This window comes from Callorhinus ursinus, unplaced genomic scaffold, assembly GCF_003265705.2.
Source record: "Callorhinus ursinus isolate GAN/ISIS: 27379988/994484 unplaced genomic scaffold, GSC_fseal_2.0 scaffold5, whole genome shotgun sequence".
In the NCBI taxonomy this organism is placed as follows: Eukaryota; Metazoa; Chordata; class Mammalia; order Carnivora; family Otariidae; genus Callorhinus; species Callorhinus ursinus.
In genome coordinates, this window is record NW_027397067.1 from 39,544,033 (window position 1) to 39,565,497 (window position 21,465).

The window sequence follows — 21,465 nt, forward strand, 5'->3', positions numbered from 1 at the left end:
TTTGTTATAACAGTTAAGCTATTCTGGTTAATAACACTCTTAAATTATGTATATTATCTTTCTATTTTTCTCTAACAGTTGATAATTTATAGAATTATTTATTTATTTATTTTTTCGAGTATAGTTGACAATGTTACATTAGTTTCAGGTGTACTAGATAATCATTTTATGACCTTATAAGTCATTTCTCTGCAAATTAAACATCATCCTTGACTTACCTCCTTCCAAAACAAAGCAAACACCTCAGAAAATTTCTTTAGGGTTATTGTGAGCTATTGCTTTTGAATTTTAATATCCTCTCTATCTCTATCTGTATCTCTGGCACTTAGGTCTAGGTGTAGAGGACAGAGATAGCAAATATATGCACATACACACAACACATGGGTACATTTGTACATATAAACCCACAGAAATTACTATTATTTTATATAATGAATATTCATTTTGATTTGCCCACATATTTATTACTTTAATTGCTTTTTTATTCATTTCCATAATGGCAACTTTCTCTCTAATTTTCCTTCTGCCTAAAGAGCATCCTCAGAATTTTTTTGTAATAGGTCTACTGATAGCAAAATATATCTGGGTTTTTATTTTATTTTGTTTTGGTCAAAAAATTTATTTGATCTCTGTTCTTTTTTTCTCCCCAGCTTTATTGAGATACAATTGACACGTAACATCATGTAAGCTTAAGGTATACAGGGGTGCGCCTGGCTGGCTCAGTTGGTAGAGCATGCAACTCTTGATCTCAGGTTTATGAGTTTAAGTTCCATGTTGGGTGTAGAGCTTCCTTAAAAAAAAAAAAAAGGGTGTACAATGTATTTGATACATTTATAAATTGCAAAATGATTATCACCATAGTATTAGCTACCACCTCCCTCCTTTCACATAGTTAACGATTTTTTTCTTGTGGTAAGAACATTTAAGATTACTCTCTTAGCAACAATCAAGTATTATTAGCTAGACAGTATTACTAGCTATAATCACCATGTAGTCCATTAGATCCCCAAACTTGTTGGTCTTAAAACTGGAGATTTGTACCCTTTGACCAATATCTCCCTATTTTCCCCACTCCCAACCCTGGTAACCATTACTTTACTCTCTGTTCTTCTGAGTTTATCTCTTTTAGATTCCACATGTAAGTGATATTCTATTTCTTCTTCTGAGTTGTTATAGACAGTAAAATTTCCTTCTCTGCATGGCTGAAATAATATTCCATTGTATGTATATACTACATCATCTTTTCTATTCATCCATTGATGAACACTTGGATTTCCACATCTTGGCTAGTATAATTGCTGTTGCAATGGAAGTACAGATATTTTTCCAAGATCCTGATTTCAATTTCTTTGGATATATACCCAGAAGTAAGATTGCCGATTATATGATAGTTCTATTTTTAATTTTGAGGAACTGTGGCCATACTATTTTCTATAGTGGTTGTATTAAATGCATTGCCACCAACAGTGCCCTGGAATTCCTTTTTCTCTACATCCTCACCAATACTTATTATCTTTTGTCTTTTTTTTTTTTTAAAGTAAGCTTTACACCCAGTGTGGGGCTTGAACTCATGACCCTGAGATCAAGAATCGCATGCTCTAACCTACTGAACCAGCCTATCTCTTGTCATTTTGATGATAGCTAGTCTAACACATGTAGGGTGATATCTCATTGTGGTTTTGATTTGCATTTCCCTGATGATTAGTGATGTTGAGCACCTTTTCATATACTGACTATTTGTATGTCTTCTTTGGAAAACTTTATTTGGTTCCTCTGCCCATTTTTTTAATCAGGTTGTTAATCTTTTTGCTATTGAGTTGTATTCATTTTTTTTTTTAAAGATTTTATTTATTTATTTGACAGAGAGGGAGAGCACAAGCAGGGGGAGTGACAGGCAGAGGGAAAGGCAGGCTGCCCGCTGAGCAGGGAGCCTGATGTGGGACTCGATCCCAGGATCCTGGGATCATGACCTGAGTTGAAGGCAGATGCTTAACCTACTGAGCTACCCAGGTGTCCCCTATTCATCCTTTATATATTTTGGACATTAACCCCTAATCAGATATATGATTTGCAAATCTCTCATTTAATAGATTGCCTTTTACTTGATTCTTTCTTTTGTTGTTTAGAAGCATTTTAGTTTGATGTAGTCCCACTTGTTTATTTTTGGTTTCTACCTCTGTTCTTAAAGGCTATAGAATTCTAGGTTGGCACTTATTTTCTTTCATATATTTCTTTCCTTTGAATATATTTCTTATCTTTGACATTCTTAGTTGTTGTTGGAAATCAACTCTCAATCTGTCCTTTCTCTCTCTGCTTTTAGAAATGTTCTCTTTGTCTTTCTCAACTTCCTTTCTTCCTCCTTTAGTTCTTCTTTTGTTGTTTTTATGCTTTCTCTTGACTTTTTTCGCTTTCTTTGTTTTTGTTTTTGTTTTTAACTTTTTTTCTTTCCTTAATTTTGTATGTATTTAAACTCGGATTGGGATTTGTTGGACTTCTGGATTGTGCTGTTCTATTTCTTGAAAAGTTCTCAGCCAGTACTTTTTAAATTATCATTTCCTCCTCACATTCTCTGTCTTATTTCTTTTTGGTTTTCCATTTAAACATGTGTTAAATGTTTTATTTCATTCTCTATAGGACTCCAACGAAGGTATGTCATGCCTTTTATAGCATTCTCTCTCTATATTCCCTCTTTTGTATTATCTTTTCTTTGGACTTTCCATGCTTTATTCTGGATAATGTCTTCTGATTCATTTTCCATTTCATCAATTCTCTCTTTCAGCTGTTTCTTATCTGTTGTAAAGCCCATTTATTGAGTTATTTTCTAATTATGATTCTTTTAAAAATTTTGTATAACACTTTCTAGCTATCTGCCAAATTTTTCCATTTGAACCCTTACTTTATTAAAAAAAAAATAGCTGTTTTATGGTCCATGTCTGATAATTCAGTATCAGAAGTTATTTTTGGTCTCTTTCTGCTATTGTCTTATTGATTCTTGCTTGCTTTGTTTTGTTTTCTCATGAGATTAGCTATTTTTGATTGTGTGCTAAATGTTGTATTTGAAAAATTATTGGTAGAAATTATTTTGGACCAAGATGATCTTACACTTTTCCAGAAAGGATTTTCATTTATTCTTACTGTCACTGAGAGGCACAGTCTGGGATCACCTTAATCCAGTTTAAGGATTTAGCATTTTCCATCACCTAAAACCTTGCTATAGGCAGTCTGAGGGCTAGTTTACTTCTGATTGACCCTTGTATTGAGAATGCTCAGCATTTGAGCTCAAAGTGAGTGGTAGTAGGTTCCTAACCTTGGCCTCTGGACCCCAACCAGTTTTAGGAACCGAGTTCACGTTAGACTTTCTAATGCCCATAGGAAGAAAGCAGCCTCGAATGTCAGGTTTGCTCTCAAGTAAGCTAATAAGGTTCATCTTCTCTAAAATTTTAGTCTGGCATGTTTTTATTCTTGTTAGATTATTATGATTGATATAAGAAGTGACAGCCTGAAGTGAACCTGGTTCTACCTTACTGCAAGCCTATGCTCTTATCTATACTCTCATGCTTTTCTCCAAAACTTGTGCCTCATGTACATTGTTCTATGTATATTTCCAAAACGAATTTCAGATCATTTTGTCACCTATATCTTAATATCTATTAAAATACAAGCAGAGGAGAGTTTCTACTTACAGTCAATTTGAGATAAACGATACTAACCACAGGCACAGTGATGCAGTGATAGAATAAGCTTTGGCATTAGAGAGCTGCGGGTTTTACCTCAGCTTCACCTTCTAACTGCTTGTGACCTTGGGCAGGTTGCTTATTCTCTCTAAACCACAGTTTGTCTTTCATAAGGACAAGTAAAGTCCAGTTTGCCAGACTCACGCTACCAAAGTATATTTCACTTATTTCAAGGCTTGAAGGATGCCTTTTGCTTTTGTGCTTCATAATCTTAAGAATATTTCAGAGTAAGAGCTCATTTGCTTAGCTACTATTATGCAAATACTCTAAATTTCAGTTATTATTAAATATATGTCTTTTACAAGACCCACTTATGGATCTTCTTTTGCAGTTTGAAATAGCCTTATTGGTTGAGTGTATAGGCTGATGAATTACTTAAAAAGAGGTATAAATGTGCTATACACAAACAGAATACCTGACACTTAAGATGGATTAAATGACTTCAGAAAATTAACTTGTTTGGGGCACCAGGGAGGCTCAGTCGGTTAAGGGCCCCACCCTTGATCTCCTCAGCTCAGGTCTCCATTTCAGGGTCATGAGTTCAAGCCCTGCCTTGGGCTCTGCGGTGGGCATGGAGCCTACCTAAAAATATAAATTAACTTGTTTATGTTTATTTTAAAAATCAGTCTTTGATTAAGATGCTTTCTTGTGAGTGTTAAGATAACTTAAGTTGGTTAAGTTAACAGAAAATCTAATTCCTATAATAAAATAGGTCTTGTGAGAAAAAACAAAGAGTAAAAGAGCTCCGGTTTCTTCCCTAAACTTTGTGAGTTAGATAAGATGTAAGCATTTATTTCTGCAGAGAAGCCAAAGTTGTGGAGAGAGTCAAATGTAAGGGAAGAGTTCAGTTTCAGAAGGAAGAATCCCAGTTTCTACTTTGTCATCTTTTGTTACAATTTCTCCACGACAAAAGAACTGCCAAAAATTCTTGGGAGCACTATTCCTGACTGAATAACTATTACGAATCAGAGCTCAATACAAGGGAAGTAATATTAGAGATGGCTGAGTAAAAGCCATTCTTAGTAATTTTGTACCTGGGGTCTTCTCACACTTGTACCTTCATTCACTTTATAATTGTCTCTGACTCCAGGAGACCTGAAGAAGACATTTGGCCAAACATGATTTTTAAAATTGCTTATTTCTCCTCCATCCCCCAACACGCTCACAAATTTAGGAAACCAAGGAGCCCTGGATCTAAGATACAAGTTCTACAAAATTCCCTAAAACACTTTATCCACACACGTTCTCCCCACGCCGTACTCTCCACCTCTCCCACACAAACTTTTCCATTTGGCTTGGAAACTCATCCAGAAAGTGAGGATGGTGGCAGTGTTAGGTGCCATGTCAGGGTGACTGTAACGGTGTAACTAGTACCGTTACTTCGGGGGGGAAGAGGCACGCCATGGCTGCAGCCATGACCTTGATCTGGGGAGTTGCTTTCTCCTCCTGATTATCCCTTCCCAATTCTGATCCTCTTGTTCTCCTGAGATATAGACAGGAAATCTTAGAGTTAGACCCTGTTCGAGGACCTTCACGTTTAATTTTGGTGGTAGCCCAAGACTAGGAGCCTATGCTATTCATTCCTTTAGTCATGGTTCATACATTCATTCGCTTGACAAATTTACCGAGTGGGTTCTTTGTTATGTGCACTTCGCTAAGATCTGAAGGTGTAGTGTTAAGCAAGACAGATTCATATTCTCATGGAATTTAAAATCTAGAATAGAGATTGGCAAACTTTTTTGACGAAGAGTCAGAGCGCAAATGTTTTCACCTTTGAAGCCCTGACAGTCTCCGTCATACCCACTCACCTCTGCTAATGGTGGAATAAGGGTAGTTGTAGACAACAAAGAAGTGAATAAATGTAGTTGCATTCTAATAAAATCGTACTTATGGGCTCTGAAGTTGGAATTTTATATACTTTCCATGTGTCACAAAATATTATTCTTTCTTTTGATGTTCTTGAATTATTTATGTAATGACCATTATTCTTGCAGTTTGTACAAGGATAGGATGGGATGCCCGATTTCACTCATGGGTCATGGCTTACCAACTGGTCTGGAAGGAAAGATAGTAAACAAATGATTATTCTGATTAACACATGATTGGAAACTGTGATAAATAGGTGAAGAACAAGAACAGGGTGAGAAAGCATACCAGGGGGCCCCACCTAGATTGGGGGTGGTAATGGATGTTTAGGCTGAGATATAAAGGATGGCTGGGAATTAGTTCACTCATTCAGCATTCTGTGGCTGAAAGAAGCACTTTCTAACAAACTTCTTTGGCAGTATACAGTTTTTCAGTTTTTTGGTCCACTTCTCTACAATCCACCCAAACTTTTTGCCCTGTGTCTGTGCCTCACAGAATCTGGCCTTCTTTTCTTGTGTTGTTTTCTTCGCCAGAAAACAGCATTGATGTGTAAGAAGTTGAATCACAGTTGGGACTTAAATAAAACCAGTTATCACAGCATTTTAGATTTACAACATATTCTGAGGGACTAGGAAATAATAAAGCTGGATTAGGAATTGTATCCTGTAGAATGTCAAAGAGGATAAATCTGATAATTTTTCTGTATACTTAGAGCACTGGTCTCATTTTTTTGTTTTGTTTTTAAATTTGGGGGGGTTTCTTTTGTCAGCTATTGTCAGGTTAGTAGCAAAAGCTAATGTTTGAAACGCAGAATTACTCGAAAACAGACCGAAGAAACAAAATCCACACTAGACTACCTTTAAACCAATAATCAGGGGGAAATATGCTCATTTGTTTTAATTCCCATAGTGTTAGTACTCTGCCATAGGCTCTCTGCCCACCTAAAAAAACTGAGCATAATGATTCGCTGGGCAGGGAAATGAATAGGCTTCATGGTTAGCATGAGTCTCCTAAAATGCCTCTTGTGCCTCCTTCTCATGACAGGGCTAGCTGCTTTTTGGCAATCAGCAAACGGCAGAAACAATTCTATCCAAAGTGAGTCATCGCTCCAGTGACCAGAAACGGGACTCTCCCTTGGGAGTCTCCTTTAGTTGTTATGTGTGTTTCTTGCTGTTGTTGTTTTGGATCTTTGGAAATCATGCTTTTATGCTAAAATGCCATTGATTATTTTAGTCTTTAAATGATGCAGACTAGGCATGTGTCCTGGAAAACTTCAGCAGCTGCCAGGCTAATCTGAAACTCGGCAACCTGAATGAGGTGATTCGGCTGAACTCCACTGCTGGGCAGACTCAGACACAGACTGCCAGTGTCTACATGCAAACAGTCTACTTCATTTGTACCAGGCACGGCGGTAGGCACTTAAGTACGCTATCTAATGAATCTTGATGACAAAATATAAAGTCAGAGGGTTATTGAAATGTAGTCATTAAGAGCAGAGACCTGGTTCTAGACCACCTCGCTCATTGGTTGGACGTTTTGTGACCTTGGGCAGTAACGTGTGCAGCTCTGAGCCTTAGTTTCCTCATCTGTATGGTGGTAGAGGTAGTTGTGATGGTTATAGGAGATAATTTTTGAAGTGCTTAGCACAGAACCTGGTACATGGTAAGCATTAAATACAGGACAGCAACTATCGTCCTCACTTAACAGACAGGGACCCGAGGTGAGAAGTGCCCCCCTGCCTTGCCCACATTTACAAGGGTAGCGAGAGAGCTGAGATTTGAACTCAGTCCGTCTCAAGGGTCCTTGCACTTAACAACCACGCTATTGTCTTCCTCACTATCACCCACGCTATTATTATCTATAATTAATGGTCTCGACACAAGCCAAAGGAAATTCTTGCCAGACATACAATGCGGGGTGTGTACACAGGGCCACAGAGAATTATTTTTAGTCACAATCACAGACAGGAAGAAAAATCACTGTAAGTATGAGGAACTTTGGACACAGAATTGTCAAGATCTATAGCCTACACATTTGTTAACAAAGACTACCCCTCCCCCCCCCACTCCACATACCATGGAAATAGATGATTAAAATAGATTCATGCGAAATAATTTATTTTTCATGAGAACTATTCACTGAAGTAGAACCACAACTCAACAACAGCAACAATAACAAACACTTCAAATCTTAACTCAGAACTCTTAATCAGAGCCCACTGACATCTAGAATATGCTTGATTGGGCTTAAAATTGACGAAGTCCTAGAATTCAAGTACGGTGTTTGGAGGTGTCTGAGTTTCAGTGTGTTTTTCTCAGGTGAGAGGCTATAACCACCATTAGTCCTTCCAGTCCAGTTACAGTGCTGGTTCCTCAGGAAGCCCCGAGAGCAGCTGGTTCCCATGAGGCCCCTCATCACTTTCTCTACTTACTGACTCTACTCCTGTGCCTGGTCATTCAAGAGGGCAGAGACATTTCATTTAGGATAAAAGTATCCAACACATATGCTCCATATGAGACAAGCAATTCTGGAGTTAAATTTCGATTTAAAGGCACTTATGATACAGTTCAGGAGTTGGTCAATGATAGCCTGCCCCTACCTGGTTTTGTAAATAAAGTTTTATTGGAACGTAGCCATACTCATACCCACTAATTTATATATTGCTTATGCCCACTTTCCTGCTACAAGGGCAGAGCTGAGTAGTTTTGATGGAGCTTATGGGCCTCAAGGTCTAAAATATTTACTATCTGGCCCTTTCCAGAAAATGCTTGCCAACCTCTGATGTAGTTGAAAGAATCTTGGCATCATAATTAGGGTGAGCTTGAGGTCTGGCTCTCCCATTATGTGTGTGACCTTGCACAAATCATTTAATTTTTAACCTCAGTTTTTCATGTATAAACTGGGGGATTATTCCTAGTCACTTTGCCTGCTTTTTATAGTTCCTATCAAGATCAAACATGATAATGAATGCAAGTGTTAAATGTGCATTATTTGTTTTATTAGGAGCAAGACCATCATCCCTAGTTTGTGTACACGTGGTAACACGTTATTTCTCAGAAAGAAGCAGAAAAAAATAATTAAAAAAAAAGAAAAGAAAACTGAAGACAATAGCAAGTACATACTGTACCACAAAATGGCTACTCTTTGTGGAATTCCCCCCAAGGCAACTAATGATTAAGTGTTAATTTTCAGGGAGGAAAAACAAATATTTCATGAATAAATTGCCAAAAAATGAAGTACTAAGTAGGAATAACAAGCCCCAAACACATTTTCTCATTCAAAGGTCTGTTCAGGGGCAGCACCTGGGTGGCTCAGTTGGTTAAGTGTCTGCCTTTGGCTCGAGTCATGATCTCAGGGTCCTGGGATCAAGCCCCGTGTAGGGTTCCCTGCTCAGCGGGGAGTCTGCTTCTCCCTCTCCCTCTGCCCCTTCTCCCTCTTTCTCTCTCTCAAATAAATAAAATCTTAAAAAAAAAAAAAAAGTCTGTTCAATTGAGATTTTGCCCTTGATTTTAGGCCTTGCTGTTCACGGTCAGAGATAAGGAAAAGCTGAGATAGTGTGGCTTATGAAATATGAGTACAGTGGCTAACTGAACATAATAATAAAAAAAGAATGAAATATTAGAACTTCTCAGCTTCTGAACTTTAAAAAATGTCTTATATTTGTGACTATCTTTAAAGAATGCTTGAAATTTAAAAAGGAAATGGTGTGGCCTATGTACCAATTTTTGTGAATAAGAAATGAATCACATCTCGACTCAAGATCTGCTTAAGTTAAAGGAAAGTTTTGAAATTTCCTGAAAAAGATTTAAATAGTATTCATCCCTTCTTTTCCTACAATTCAAGCATTACTAGAAAAATTAAAAGTACATATTTTTTCTCTTTAGTGAATTATACCATGATATATTCTTTTAGCTTCACTGAAATAAATGAGTGGTTGTTATTTCTCAATTATTTAGGTCTATCAATGATATCATGTAGTTTTTTTTAAAGATTTTATTTATTTATTAGAGAGAGAACACGAGGCAGGGGGAGAGGGAGAGGGAGAGGAAGCCCGACGTGGGGCTCCATCCCAGGACACCCAGGTCATGACCTGAGCCAAAGGCAGATGCTTAATTGACTGAGCCACTTAGGCGCCCCAATGTTACGTAGTTCTGAACCCAATAATACTTGAAGTTACCTTCTTCTTTGCCTTTTAGAACAGGGGTACAAGGAGACCAAATCAGAGAGAAGGGGCTCACTTCTGGGCAAGAAAGAGTTAGTAATCCGGGAGTTGACGGGGTGCTTGCAGATTTAAGCATTTCTGAAACAAACTCTACGAACATGAGCTAGATTACAACCAGACTTTCCAAGCAGTTAAGCTATTTGCAAATACACTAAATAATTTTGATGACCAATTTCTATTTTCATATAAAAGGGGGACCGGTGTAGCATACTGGAAAGAAATAAAGTGGGCTTGGATCTTGTGTCCATCTTGAGAAATTTACTTATTGGAAGATAATAACGTGTCTCAAAGAGTGGAGGGAGGGTTGGAGAACTACTCTCAAAAACTGACAAGTATCAAGTCAGTACTCGAGGAGCAGAGAGCGGGACTCAATTGAGAGCCTCAGCAGGCCGCTCCTGGGGTAGCAACAAGCTCCAAATGTTTTCTCTAGCCTCATATTACTTCATTCGAGTGCAAGCCTTGGAGAATGAATCCATGTAGCTTGGGTTCTTTGTCTCACTCACCCTTGACTAGGGGTAAGGTGGAGCACTTTGAAGATAGTGCTCTAAGAGACAGCTAGAATCCAAAGGAAATCAGATGCTATGAGCAAAAGAAAAGGATCTGGAGCTGAGGCCTCCAAAACAGTAGCAAGGAGGTCATGCCTGCCTCCTCAGGTTGTTGAACATATCAAAGGCAGCATGGTATTTAAAATATGGATCACAGAGAGTTCCACTTGAAAACAATAGCTGAATAGTGGCCTCAATCTAGCCTCTTTTCACTAGTAGAGAGCATAAAAAGCATACCGCCAAAGGGGGGAAAAGACTTCCTCTTCCTTCAAGGCAGAGCTAGCTTTTGTCGCTTGAAACAGAAACTACTTGAACACAGCTAGGAAGACTTCAGTACCTGTTTCCATCACCACTGCCATCTTTCTGCATTCACTTCAAAATAGGCCATCCCCCCAAAAAACCAGGTGGGACAAAGGGGTCATGAGACTCTGAGACACAATTCTGAGAGCCAGTAACCATTTGTTTCATTTTGTTGGATTGGGAAGTCAAGTTCATTTATAAGCGAGGCCTCATAAGCGACGGTGGAGGCAGAAAGAACACTTGTAGTCCTACAAATTAGGAATCGGAGATTTTCTTCCACTCCATCAATTGATAGCATCAGAGGATCAGCCAGCGGGGATAGCAGAGTGACAGTCACCAGAAATCAGGACTTAGAGAACCTTAGCTGGTCTGTACGCTGACCACTGGTCAGTAACAGTGACTGGACCAGCAACAGGCGGAGAGCAGGTAGAACCAATAATGAGCCCTTTTGTTTTGCAAGTACTGGATCCGGGAAGCTCGCCTTTCATTAACACAGAAGGGTAAAGAAATGTGCCTGTGGCCTGTGAAAGCCGTTGCGGAACCAGGCGAAGTTACTTTGAGGATCAGTGAGGTGTTGTATGGCAAGTACTTTAGGCCTGGGAAGAGACACTGAGTACAATAAGGAGGCTCGTCCAGAAAAAGCAGCAGTAGAGCAGACCTCTGAAAACGACCTCTTGAAGGATTCCGAGGACATCTCAGAAAATGGTTGGGCGTGAAGAGAGAGCTCTATATCCTCTATAAACTGGCCTCCGTGGCAATTCAGGCAGGATCCACTTCATACGATGTCGACATTTATAAGAGTTCTGTCTGCTCTGTGAACTCTGGCCGCCTCTGTTCATTCTTGCCGGGGCTCCTGGGCAGGTGCTTCGGGACCTCTGCTCTACCCGTGTCTAGCCATTCTCACCCAGGCTCTGTGTAGGATTTTATTGGGTTGACTACCAGCACCCTTCAAGTGGTTCCATATGCCAACCCTGGCGTAACTACCCTTTCCACTGATCCTTTACTGAGGGTTCCAAGTCTTTTCAGACTTTTAATCTGGGTTCCTGTGTCTTTTCCCCCTTGGCTGCTCGTGGCCTAATAGCCTTTCTTCCCCCTGTGGCTCTGTTTCATAGCCCTGCTCGAAAGCAGATGCTCTGGCTCCTTCCACAGCGAACACTGCCAGTTTCATGGCATTTTCTTGCTGCTTTTGGCTGTAACTCTCAACTTTCCAAGGCCCGATTGTAAGACACCATGTGGGATAGACCCAAGAGGAGGGATATGGTGGGTGGGGGAAGGGCATGTTGTGGAGAACATGTGAAATGAGACTGAATTTATTCTCAAGGCATAAGTCACATTTTTCTATCAGCTTGGTTTTTGCACAATTCAGATGTCAATTGATTAAAACGAACACTTTCCCTATGGGATGGGAAGAATATTTTTCAGTGGAGATTGTCCTTTTAAGGAATGCAATTTGAGGGGCCTGCTTTTGGCAAATGTTCTGCCTTTAATCTTTGCTTCTGTTTACCTTCCAGTCAAGAGGCAGTCTGCCATCTCCCTGCACATCACCTTCCCATTGGTTCCAGCTGCCTCTGCAGTGCCCATACCGTGTTCCTGACTTTCCATTTCGAATATGGACCGTTTTACTGTTAGAACAGGAGAATCTTTGAATGTACACGCTTCCCTTTTCCCTCCTCTCCCCCATAGGCGAAGACCTCTTCTATGAAAGAAGACCCAGTGGATGGGTCAGTAATTTTAAAAATGGGCATCAACTGACCAGGTCAACTCTTAAGAAATGATGGTGACTACCCACTGACTCTTTATTGTAAAGCAAAGTGGAGTGAGAGAATAGAAGATCACCACTGAAAGCAATGAGGAGGGTCAAGACAGAGAATGGCGGTCAGCCTTCATGATGTTGGGTGTACCCCTTCTCTGGGTTGTAGCTCTCTACCAGTGGTTCTCAAGTGGGAACGGTTTTGCCTCTCAAGGGATGTTTGGCAATGTCTGGAGGCAGTTTTATTTGTCACAACCGTGAAGGGGTATGTTACTAGCATCTGGTGGGTAGAGGCCAGTGATGCTCCATACATCCTCTAGTGCACAGGACAGCACCCCATAACAGAGACTTCTTTAACCCAAAATGTTAATAGTGGTGAAGTTGATACACCCTCTATATCTCTAGCTGCTTACAGCCATGATTAGGTCCTGAGAGACTTTATCGTTAGTCCCTTGGGGAGCTTTCTCCCCATGAATTAGATCATTTATCACTCAGCCCTTAAGCTTAGAAGCAAAGTCAATTCTGCGAAGCAAAAAGGAAATCACTGAACTTCTCGGTGCCCCAGTATAATTTTGACTTTCTGTCCTATGACTCCTTGGAGCCTGCAATGGCTCCTCTTGGTTTCCTGGAGTCAAAAGTACCTCCTAAGTTGATCAGCTCAGATCCCAACTAGAAAGGAAAGAAAGAGAAAGACATAGAGCATCTCAGTTGTGTGCATGTGTGTATATACTATGTCTGACAGATACACACATATAGGTCATATATCCGTATAAATCATAGGTATGTATTTATATACATGTCTTTATATTTTATACTTTCTTTAGTGCTCTGCCCGGCCCCTACTCTGCCCTGCAGACCTCATTCTCTCCCATCTCCTCACCGCTGGTCATTGTTTCTCAATACCGTGTCCCACAGAGCACACAGAGCCCCTCTCCGAGGTTGGTTCCAAAAGGAGGAAAACCTTTCAAAGAGGCATTGTGTGACATTTTAAGTTGGCCCGTCGTCTCAGGTACAGAAACTCACAGGCTCTGTGTTGTTCAGTATTAGTGTAACTTCATCACAAAACCATGGTCAGTATTTCACCTTTATCATTTCAATTCTTAATTAGGCAGAGTTACTATAAAGAATAGGAGAGATGATGTTTATAAATCCTTTTGAGACTTAAATTAAAAGGTCTTATTTCTATTTAGAAATATTCTTCATCATTATTTTTATGATTTCTCTATGTGGGTCTAGTTTGTGGTTCTCTAACCCAAGGAGATGGAGTAGCAGGACATCTGCTTTGAGTAAACAGAAGTTCACTGGATAAGCTATGATGATTATCGATAGGAGGCTAACAAAACATCAGGGGGCAGGTATTGCTTATCCTCTAGCCAAAGCTCAGTGGAGGCCATGACATAGGACAAGATCTGCAGCCAGAGCACACGTGTTCTCTGGAATTGATTTTCCTTTACTTATTTGCCTATATTCACGGATTTCCTATTTTAATAATTATAGTAATGAGGGAGTAGGGCTGAGAAATGTATATATTTTATCTTGAGCTTTTCTTTTTTTATTCAAACTTGAGGAGAAGCAAAATGGCTCTGACCTAATGATAAACTTGTTGGAGAGTCCAATGTCCTGGGGTAGGTAATACCTGGCCTCCTTCCCTCCCTTCCAAACTACATTCATACCTGCCCCAACATCTGCCCATCCGGGTGTTATGTAGGTGGGTGTGCTAACACTTAACACCTGCCACATGAATGGAATCGCTCTCTATAGTGGCTGAAAAAAAATATGTATTTAGTTTACATCTGTCGATTTGCTGCAGTTTATAATTATTATTTCACTTTATTTTTATTTATTTTATTTTAATTCACAGGAAGTCTCTTCTTCGGTGAGCACTAATAACTAACGCGAGACTGTGTAGAATAGTGGAAATAATATGGGATGGGGATATCGAAAATAGGTTTCTGCTTGGTTATTATCTAGCTCTGTGACCTTGGCCAAGCCATTTTTTTACTTTGTGCCTTAGTTTCCTCATCTATAAAATGAGAGAGATGGGCTAAAAATCTTCTACAGTGTTTCCAGAGTCACAACTCAAAATTCTATAGCTTTAAACTGTAGATGAGATATACATTTCACAGGGATATGACAGATATTTATAATTTTGGCTTTTTGAGTAGAAGAAAAATCTTGACAAATCCTCAATTATGTAATGTATCTCATTCACAGGCACACACAGAAAATCCCCAATCTTGAGACAATTGGTTTCACTTAAATGTTCATCCATTTCCATGCCCTCCTCCAGCTCCACACCCATATTATGTTTATGACATAGTTTGAAGCTATTTGCCATGTGTCCGCTAATGAAAATTTACAGAGGAGAGCGCTTTCTAGAATCTACCCATTACGATTATAAAAATAAATTATTCTGTTGTATAAAAAGAGGGAAAAATAATGGGAGGTTTACATGAGAAACTTCAAAGTCTAATGGAGGAAGAAGGCAGGATGTGGTTCTATTTGTTTAAAACTGTTTAACTTTTTAGGTCCAAGGAGTGATAGGAATACCAAAAGGAATGAGTTCCAGGAGGAAGAGAAACTTTTGATGGTTGGCCTAATAAAATAAAACTACACATTAGTGAAACTGAATTCAAAGATGATTCCAACGCTGCTGCGTACAGATGAGCCTTGTCTCTGGATCTCATCCAAGCCCAACGGCTGTGGACACTGTAACCACCATGTGTTATCCGCAAACCAGATCGTCTCTGTGCCGTAAAGACCAGCCAGCTTTCTTGGCCAAGCTGCTGCCATAAAACACACTACTGATTTGGTTTCTCATGTTTTTTTTAAGGATATTACTCTTTGCGGTGCAGTGTACGTTTGGTCTCAGATTGTCCAGAGCACTATCACAAATGACTGGTTGATGAATGTTTTAACCAGAATCAGGTCGCATTTTGTCAGGTTGTTGGTGTCACAGCAAATCATCACTTTACAACGCGGACTGTTTTCTTTCTTTCTTTCTTTCTTTCTTTCTTTCTTTCTTTCTTTCTTTCTTTCTTTCTTTAACTTTTCAGTGTTATGCAAAAGAATACAAAGTGCAGTTAAACACTCTCATTAGGAATAATCTGCCTTTAACAATTTACATGCATCAGTTGCCTTTTGATATCGGCTGTGAAAAGCAAAAGCATCATGGGATCTCATAACAGAACTGGAAAACTAAATGTCAGAACTGCATTTTTGCGCTCGGCTAGAGAGATGCCCGCCTTGTATAAAATACCTACATTCCAACACCTAGTGTTTCCTTTGGAGACTTACAAAGAGTTAATACAGCTTGTTTGGCATCAGATATCGGTATAATGGGCTTTTACTGAAGTAATTAAAATTTGTTTATAATTAATACAGATGAATTGGTTTCTGCACAATAATAGTTAGGAGATTAACAAAGGCCACATTTTGGCAACAGGACTACATTCTTTTCCAAGTGCTGTGGGACCTTATCCAATGAATGTCTGTCCAATCCGGCTGATTCTTCAGAGATGCCATATGGCACGGCTATGCATTATGACTTTTTTTTTTTTCTAAAAGGCAGCCATATGACATAACTGATCTTTAAAACGTTGTCAGAAGGCATTACCTGGGTAGGCTTCGAGCTGCTTTCCAAAAACTTAGCAAGCACGGGGACTATTAATTATGAGCAAAAGAAATGAGCACACACACACTGGAAACTTGGCATTCTTTCCTCTCTGGTCACAACTGATCATGTCTCAAGCCTTCCTAACTGGGGAAGGAAGGAGGCTTTTTTTTTCTTTTTTTTTAACTTCCAAAAGTCAAAAAATATATATTCCTCTTTAAAATATGTATTTAGCAATTTCATTATAAAATGTCTCTGCACTTGACTCTAACAGGTAAGTACTTTGCCATCTGTATTTTTACCATGTTCACTGCTTTAAAAAAATGCTATTTACAGTTAAAATTTTTCAAAACACTGTTTGGGGTACCATGATTGAAAGAAAAAGAGTTTTCTAGTTGTGGTGGTGGTTGATTTCTAGCTGACATCTATACCCTCTGGATTCAATTTTGGGTGGCAGAAAATGTAAATAGCTCAAATATTTTCTCTCTGATTTCCTCAGAAAATTAGTTGGTGCAGGGGGGAACATCCATTTTAAACTTTCCATTTTTGTATGTGTGCTAAGAACAAGTTGATGTATTAGTTTCCATTTATAAACACCCTACTGAAATTTGCCGAACTCCATAGAGGGGGGAAGAAAAGGGAATCGAGAAGAAGTCCATTAAATTAGTGGGGTCCCTGCGGCTGCAGCACCAGTGAGAACTGCCTCTGGCTTGGGTGCTCACCTCCTAACCTACTGCTACTCCGTATCTGTGCTGATATTGTTTACTGGACCTCTCCATCTGGGTCTCCAATTCAAGGTGTGTGAAATCAAACTCTCTCCAACGGGGACCTCCCTCAGTCTTCCTCTTTTCTGTAAATATCAATTCCGCCTTTTCAGCAAAATCAGTCCAAAAACCTTGCAGTCCTCTTTCATGCCTCTTTCCCTCACAGCCCCATCCAACCCACCAGCAGATTCTGTTGAGCTCTAACCTCAAAACATATCCTAATTTACCTTCTTCCTTGCTACTTCCACTGCTAGGGGTCTAGTCCTGGGCACCGTTATCTGTCTCCTCTGTTACTGGACTTGTCCCCCGTGTCCCTGTTTCCACCACTCTGCGCCTGCTGTTTCCATGGCTGAAGTCCAAGTGACCTTGTCAAAGTAGATGTCAGACCATGTCGCTTCCCTGCTCAGACTCCTCCTTCCATTGGCTTTCCAAGCCCTCACCAGGCCTCTCTCCATTTTGTATGGAGTCTCCTCTTTCTTTTCTACACTTACCCCTACACTCGGCCTTGGCTTACTCCTGTTCCACACTCACTGACCTCCAACAGGGCGTGGCTGAAGCATCCAGCTCCTGCCTCAAGGCTTCTGCACTGACTATTTATTCTTTCAGTGATGTTTTGGAGTGGGGTCCAACTGGCTTGTGAGAGTCCATGTTCAATTGTCATGGACGATGACAGCAGTTGTTAAATCAGTGGTAGCTGGAAATCGGCCGAGGTGGGAGTATTTATACCTAGGACATGGGCAAGCTCTAAAAATCGGGTCTCCTCATCCCACTGAGAAGCTGTTGTTAAACGCTAACCAGAATCCCACAGTGCTCTGTCTTCCTAGAGTGTGTGCCTCTTACAAGAGCACCTCCCCTCCTTCCTCACCTTCTTCAGGTCGTCATGCAAGACCTTAGGAATGAGGCCTCCTGTGGGGACATTCTACATTAAAATCGACTCATATGTCCCTTTGACAAGCCCCAACTTTCTTTGGAGCACTCCCTTACACTTTGGTATGACAAGATTTTTTCAGCTAATCTTGTACTTTTCTGCCTTTGCCCTGGAATCAGCCATTTTCAAAGGAGTTCTTGTTCCTTTCATCCAGAGAATGGGAATTATTAACCACGGTATGAGCCCTGGGTGTTTTCATTGTTATTAAGGTGTCATTTCTTCTAGGTCTTTTCAGCAGACAGGACTGGGGAAAAAAGGAATTGCATATGAATCATAAACATATGTATGTGTGTGTGTGATACATGTATATGTGATACATATGATACATTATTTATGTGACATATATAAATCAAGATTTTTGGAACACACATTATATACGTGTGTGTATATGAGATGGGTGTGTATAAAATCATGAATTAATGATAACTAATTCCAAATTAAGACCAAAGGGTTCTTCCTTATTTTCCATCACAGCATATTTTTATCTTCTATCTCGCATCGTGGGAACCCTACCTCCTAAGGATATGAGCATCCTTAGTCCTTTGGTCAATCCTACAATACATACTAAAAATAGTTGCAGAATCACTGTACCCATGCTTGTCTGGAAACAAAAATAAAACTTCTAGGTAGATTTCAAGGTTGGTTTGAAGTTCTTTTTGACTTTTATAAAATGAAGATTAATAATTAAAGCACTGTGTTCAAAAGCTATTCAGTTTAGTTCTTTATTACACCTCTTTCAAGATGTTAGAGCATTTATTGGAAATATGTTTAGGGTCTTTTGTTTCTGTGTCTATACAGTTTGGCATTGTTACCCTTTCATTTTGTTGGTTTAATTTTAAATTTTGAATATGTAAAACATTAACGTGGTTCTAAAAGTCCCAACCGTACAAAAAGGGTACTTAGAGAACCGGGGCTCCCTCTGCTATCCCTGTCACCCCATTCCCAACTACCCTTTGTGAGAAATCAGTTTCAGTAGTTTCTGACTGATTTATTCTTCCTGGTTTTCATTTGTTTGCAAAAATAAACATATGTGGGTTTTTTAAAATTCTTTCTTCTTCTGTAAACAAAAAACTATATACTTCATGTACACTTTTCCACACTTTAAAACATTTTTTAAAACACTATACCCTAGAAATCACTTCATTTCAGTTCACATAGGTGTTCCTCACTCCTTTTTTTTTTTTTTTAACAGCTGTGTGATACTCCACAGTGTGCCTGAAGGATAGTTTACTCAAGCAATCTACTGCTTATAGGCACTTATTTCTCATATTTTGCAATTACATATAACGCTATAATGATTAAGTGCAAAATTTTAAGAGTTTGATTTTCTTAGTTTAAAATCATTGACAAAATGCACGAAAGCTTGAAAGCCATGACTTCCAGTCATTTATATCATACTGTGAACGCATGATACATCAACAACCCCTTGTGGGGAAGACCTCAGAGAACAGCAGCATACTCGGGAGTGGGAGTGTGTGGGCCTGTATGTGGGTGGGCGTGGGTGGGCGTGGGCGGGCGTGGGCACCTGCGTGCGTGGGCGTGGGTGTGTGGGCGTGGGCACCTGCGTGCGTGGGCGTGGGTATGTGCAGGCATCGGCGTGGGTGTGTGGGCGTGGGCATCTGCGTGCGTGGGCGCGGGCGTGTGTGGGCATCTGCGTGTGTGGGTGTGGGCATGTGCTTGTGCATGTGGTGCACAGGGAATAACCAAGACGGGATTCGGGGCAAAAATAGGGCAGCTGGAAAGGCTTGTTTCTTCTACTTTGAAACTGAATTTAAGCCTGGTTTGTGGTAGATATTTCTGTTCATTCAACAAATGCTATGGGAAACTTGCACTTTTCTAGGCGCTCTTCAAACCTCTGTGATGCAGCCGTGGACAAGAGGGACCAAGGTATTTTGTTATGGTTATCGGACTCGTGGTTACCAGAGGTGGGGGCAGGAGTGGGATAACTGGGTGAAGGTGGTCGGAAGTACAAATTCCGGTTATAAGATAAGTAAATACTAGAAATACAATGTACAACATGATGACTATAGTTAACGGTGCTGTATGGAATATTTGAAAATTGGTAAGAGAGTAGATCCCAAGAATTGTAATCACAGGGAAAAAAATCATTTTTTTTCCTTCCTTCCTTCCATCTGTATGAAGTGATAGATGTTAGCTAAACTTATCAGAAATCATTTCACTATAATGTATGAAGGTCAAATCATTGTTCTGTAGACCTTAAACTTACATAGTGCTGTGTGTCAATTGTATCTCAGTAAAACCTGAGAAAAAGGAAGAGAGACAAAAGCTGTGTTTGCATTCTACCGTAGACACAAACAATAAATAAGTACACCAATAAATAAATACACAATTTCAGATAGAGTATATCGGTATGAAAAAGACAGCATGACTCAGAGGAAAGAAGGAGACGTTATTTTAGGTAGGCTGCTGGAGAACATCTTCTGTAGAGAGAGTGTTTGAGCAGAGACCTGAGTGATGTGAAAAAATATAAACAAACAAAAGTTTTTAAAAAAATTAATCGAGGCAGAGACGACAACCAGAGCAAAGGCACAGAAGTGGGAATGCTTTTTGCTCTTAGTGGCTTCTAGGAACTTGAACCCAAATGAAGGAGAGGAGGGGTCTGTGAGGAGGCAGGTGAATGATCATTTAGGGTAAGGAGTTGGATTTTGTTCTGAAACTATTAGCAAAGGTTGGCCATTCTTCCTTCAGTATTTAACCTAAAAAAAAAGGTGGGGGGGTGCAAATAAAAAAAAAATTTAAGATGAGATTTCTTAAAAGAACCTAACTGACTAGTAATAACCATTCCTGCTAAAGGCTTAGAAGATATTAAAATTCCTTGCTTTCACAGAAAATATTTAGTATGGTTACAAAAATGAAGAGGCATGCCAGATTGCCTTTGAATATGAAAAGTTAGTGCTCATCGATATAGATGTTGACTCTCACATGTATGTTCAGTTTGGACTATATGCAGGGCAGATCCTGGACTAATGCAGCAGTTCTCAATGTGTGGTTCTTGGACTAGCAATACATCAGCATTACCTGGGAGCGTGTTAGAACTGTGTATTTTTGGGGCCTCATCCTAGAGCTACTAAATCAGAAACTTGGGGAAGGGGGATGGGAAGGGGGAGCCATCTGTTATAATAAGTCCTCCAGGTAGTTTTGATACTTGATTCAGTTTGAGAACTACCAGGCTAAAGGAAGTATTTTCCATTCATTCATTCAGCACATTTTCATCGATTGCTTATTATGTCCCTGGTCCTTTCGTAGGTACTGGTATATAGCCGTAAACAAGGCAAACTAGGTCCCTCCTGGCAGGGAGTAAGCATATTCTATCAGCTGGGTCTGAACAGAGAAACATGAACTGCTTTCAATATTCAGAACAGAGGAAATTTAATACAGGAATTGATGACACAGGAAGCGAAGGGCTGTCAAGACAACAGGCCACGAGAGAGAGAATGAGGCCAGCTAGAGAATCTCAACGGCACCAAGTCACTCTTACCCCTGGGCTGGAGCACAAAGGGAGATGGTGTTCTCAGAGCGCAGGGGTCAAGAAAATAAGAAAAGTAGAAAAATAAGAAAAAAGTACTTGCTAAAAGATTAATTGAGGATGTGGTCTAATCATCTTCCAGAGCATTAAGCCAACCTGAACAGAAAGGTATTTTCAGCTTTGAAGAGTTGTTCTTATGCATGCAGAATTATAAATTGGGATTTATATTATAAATTTATATATAATATATATAAAT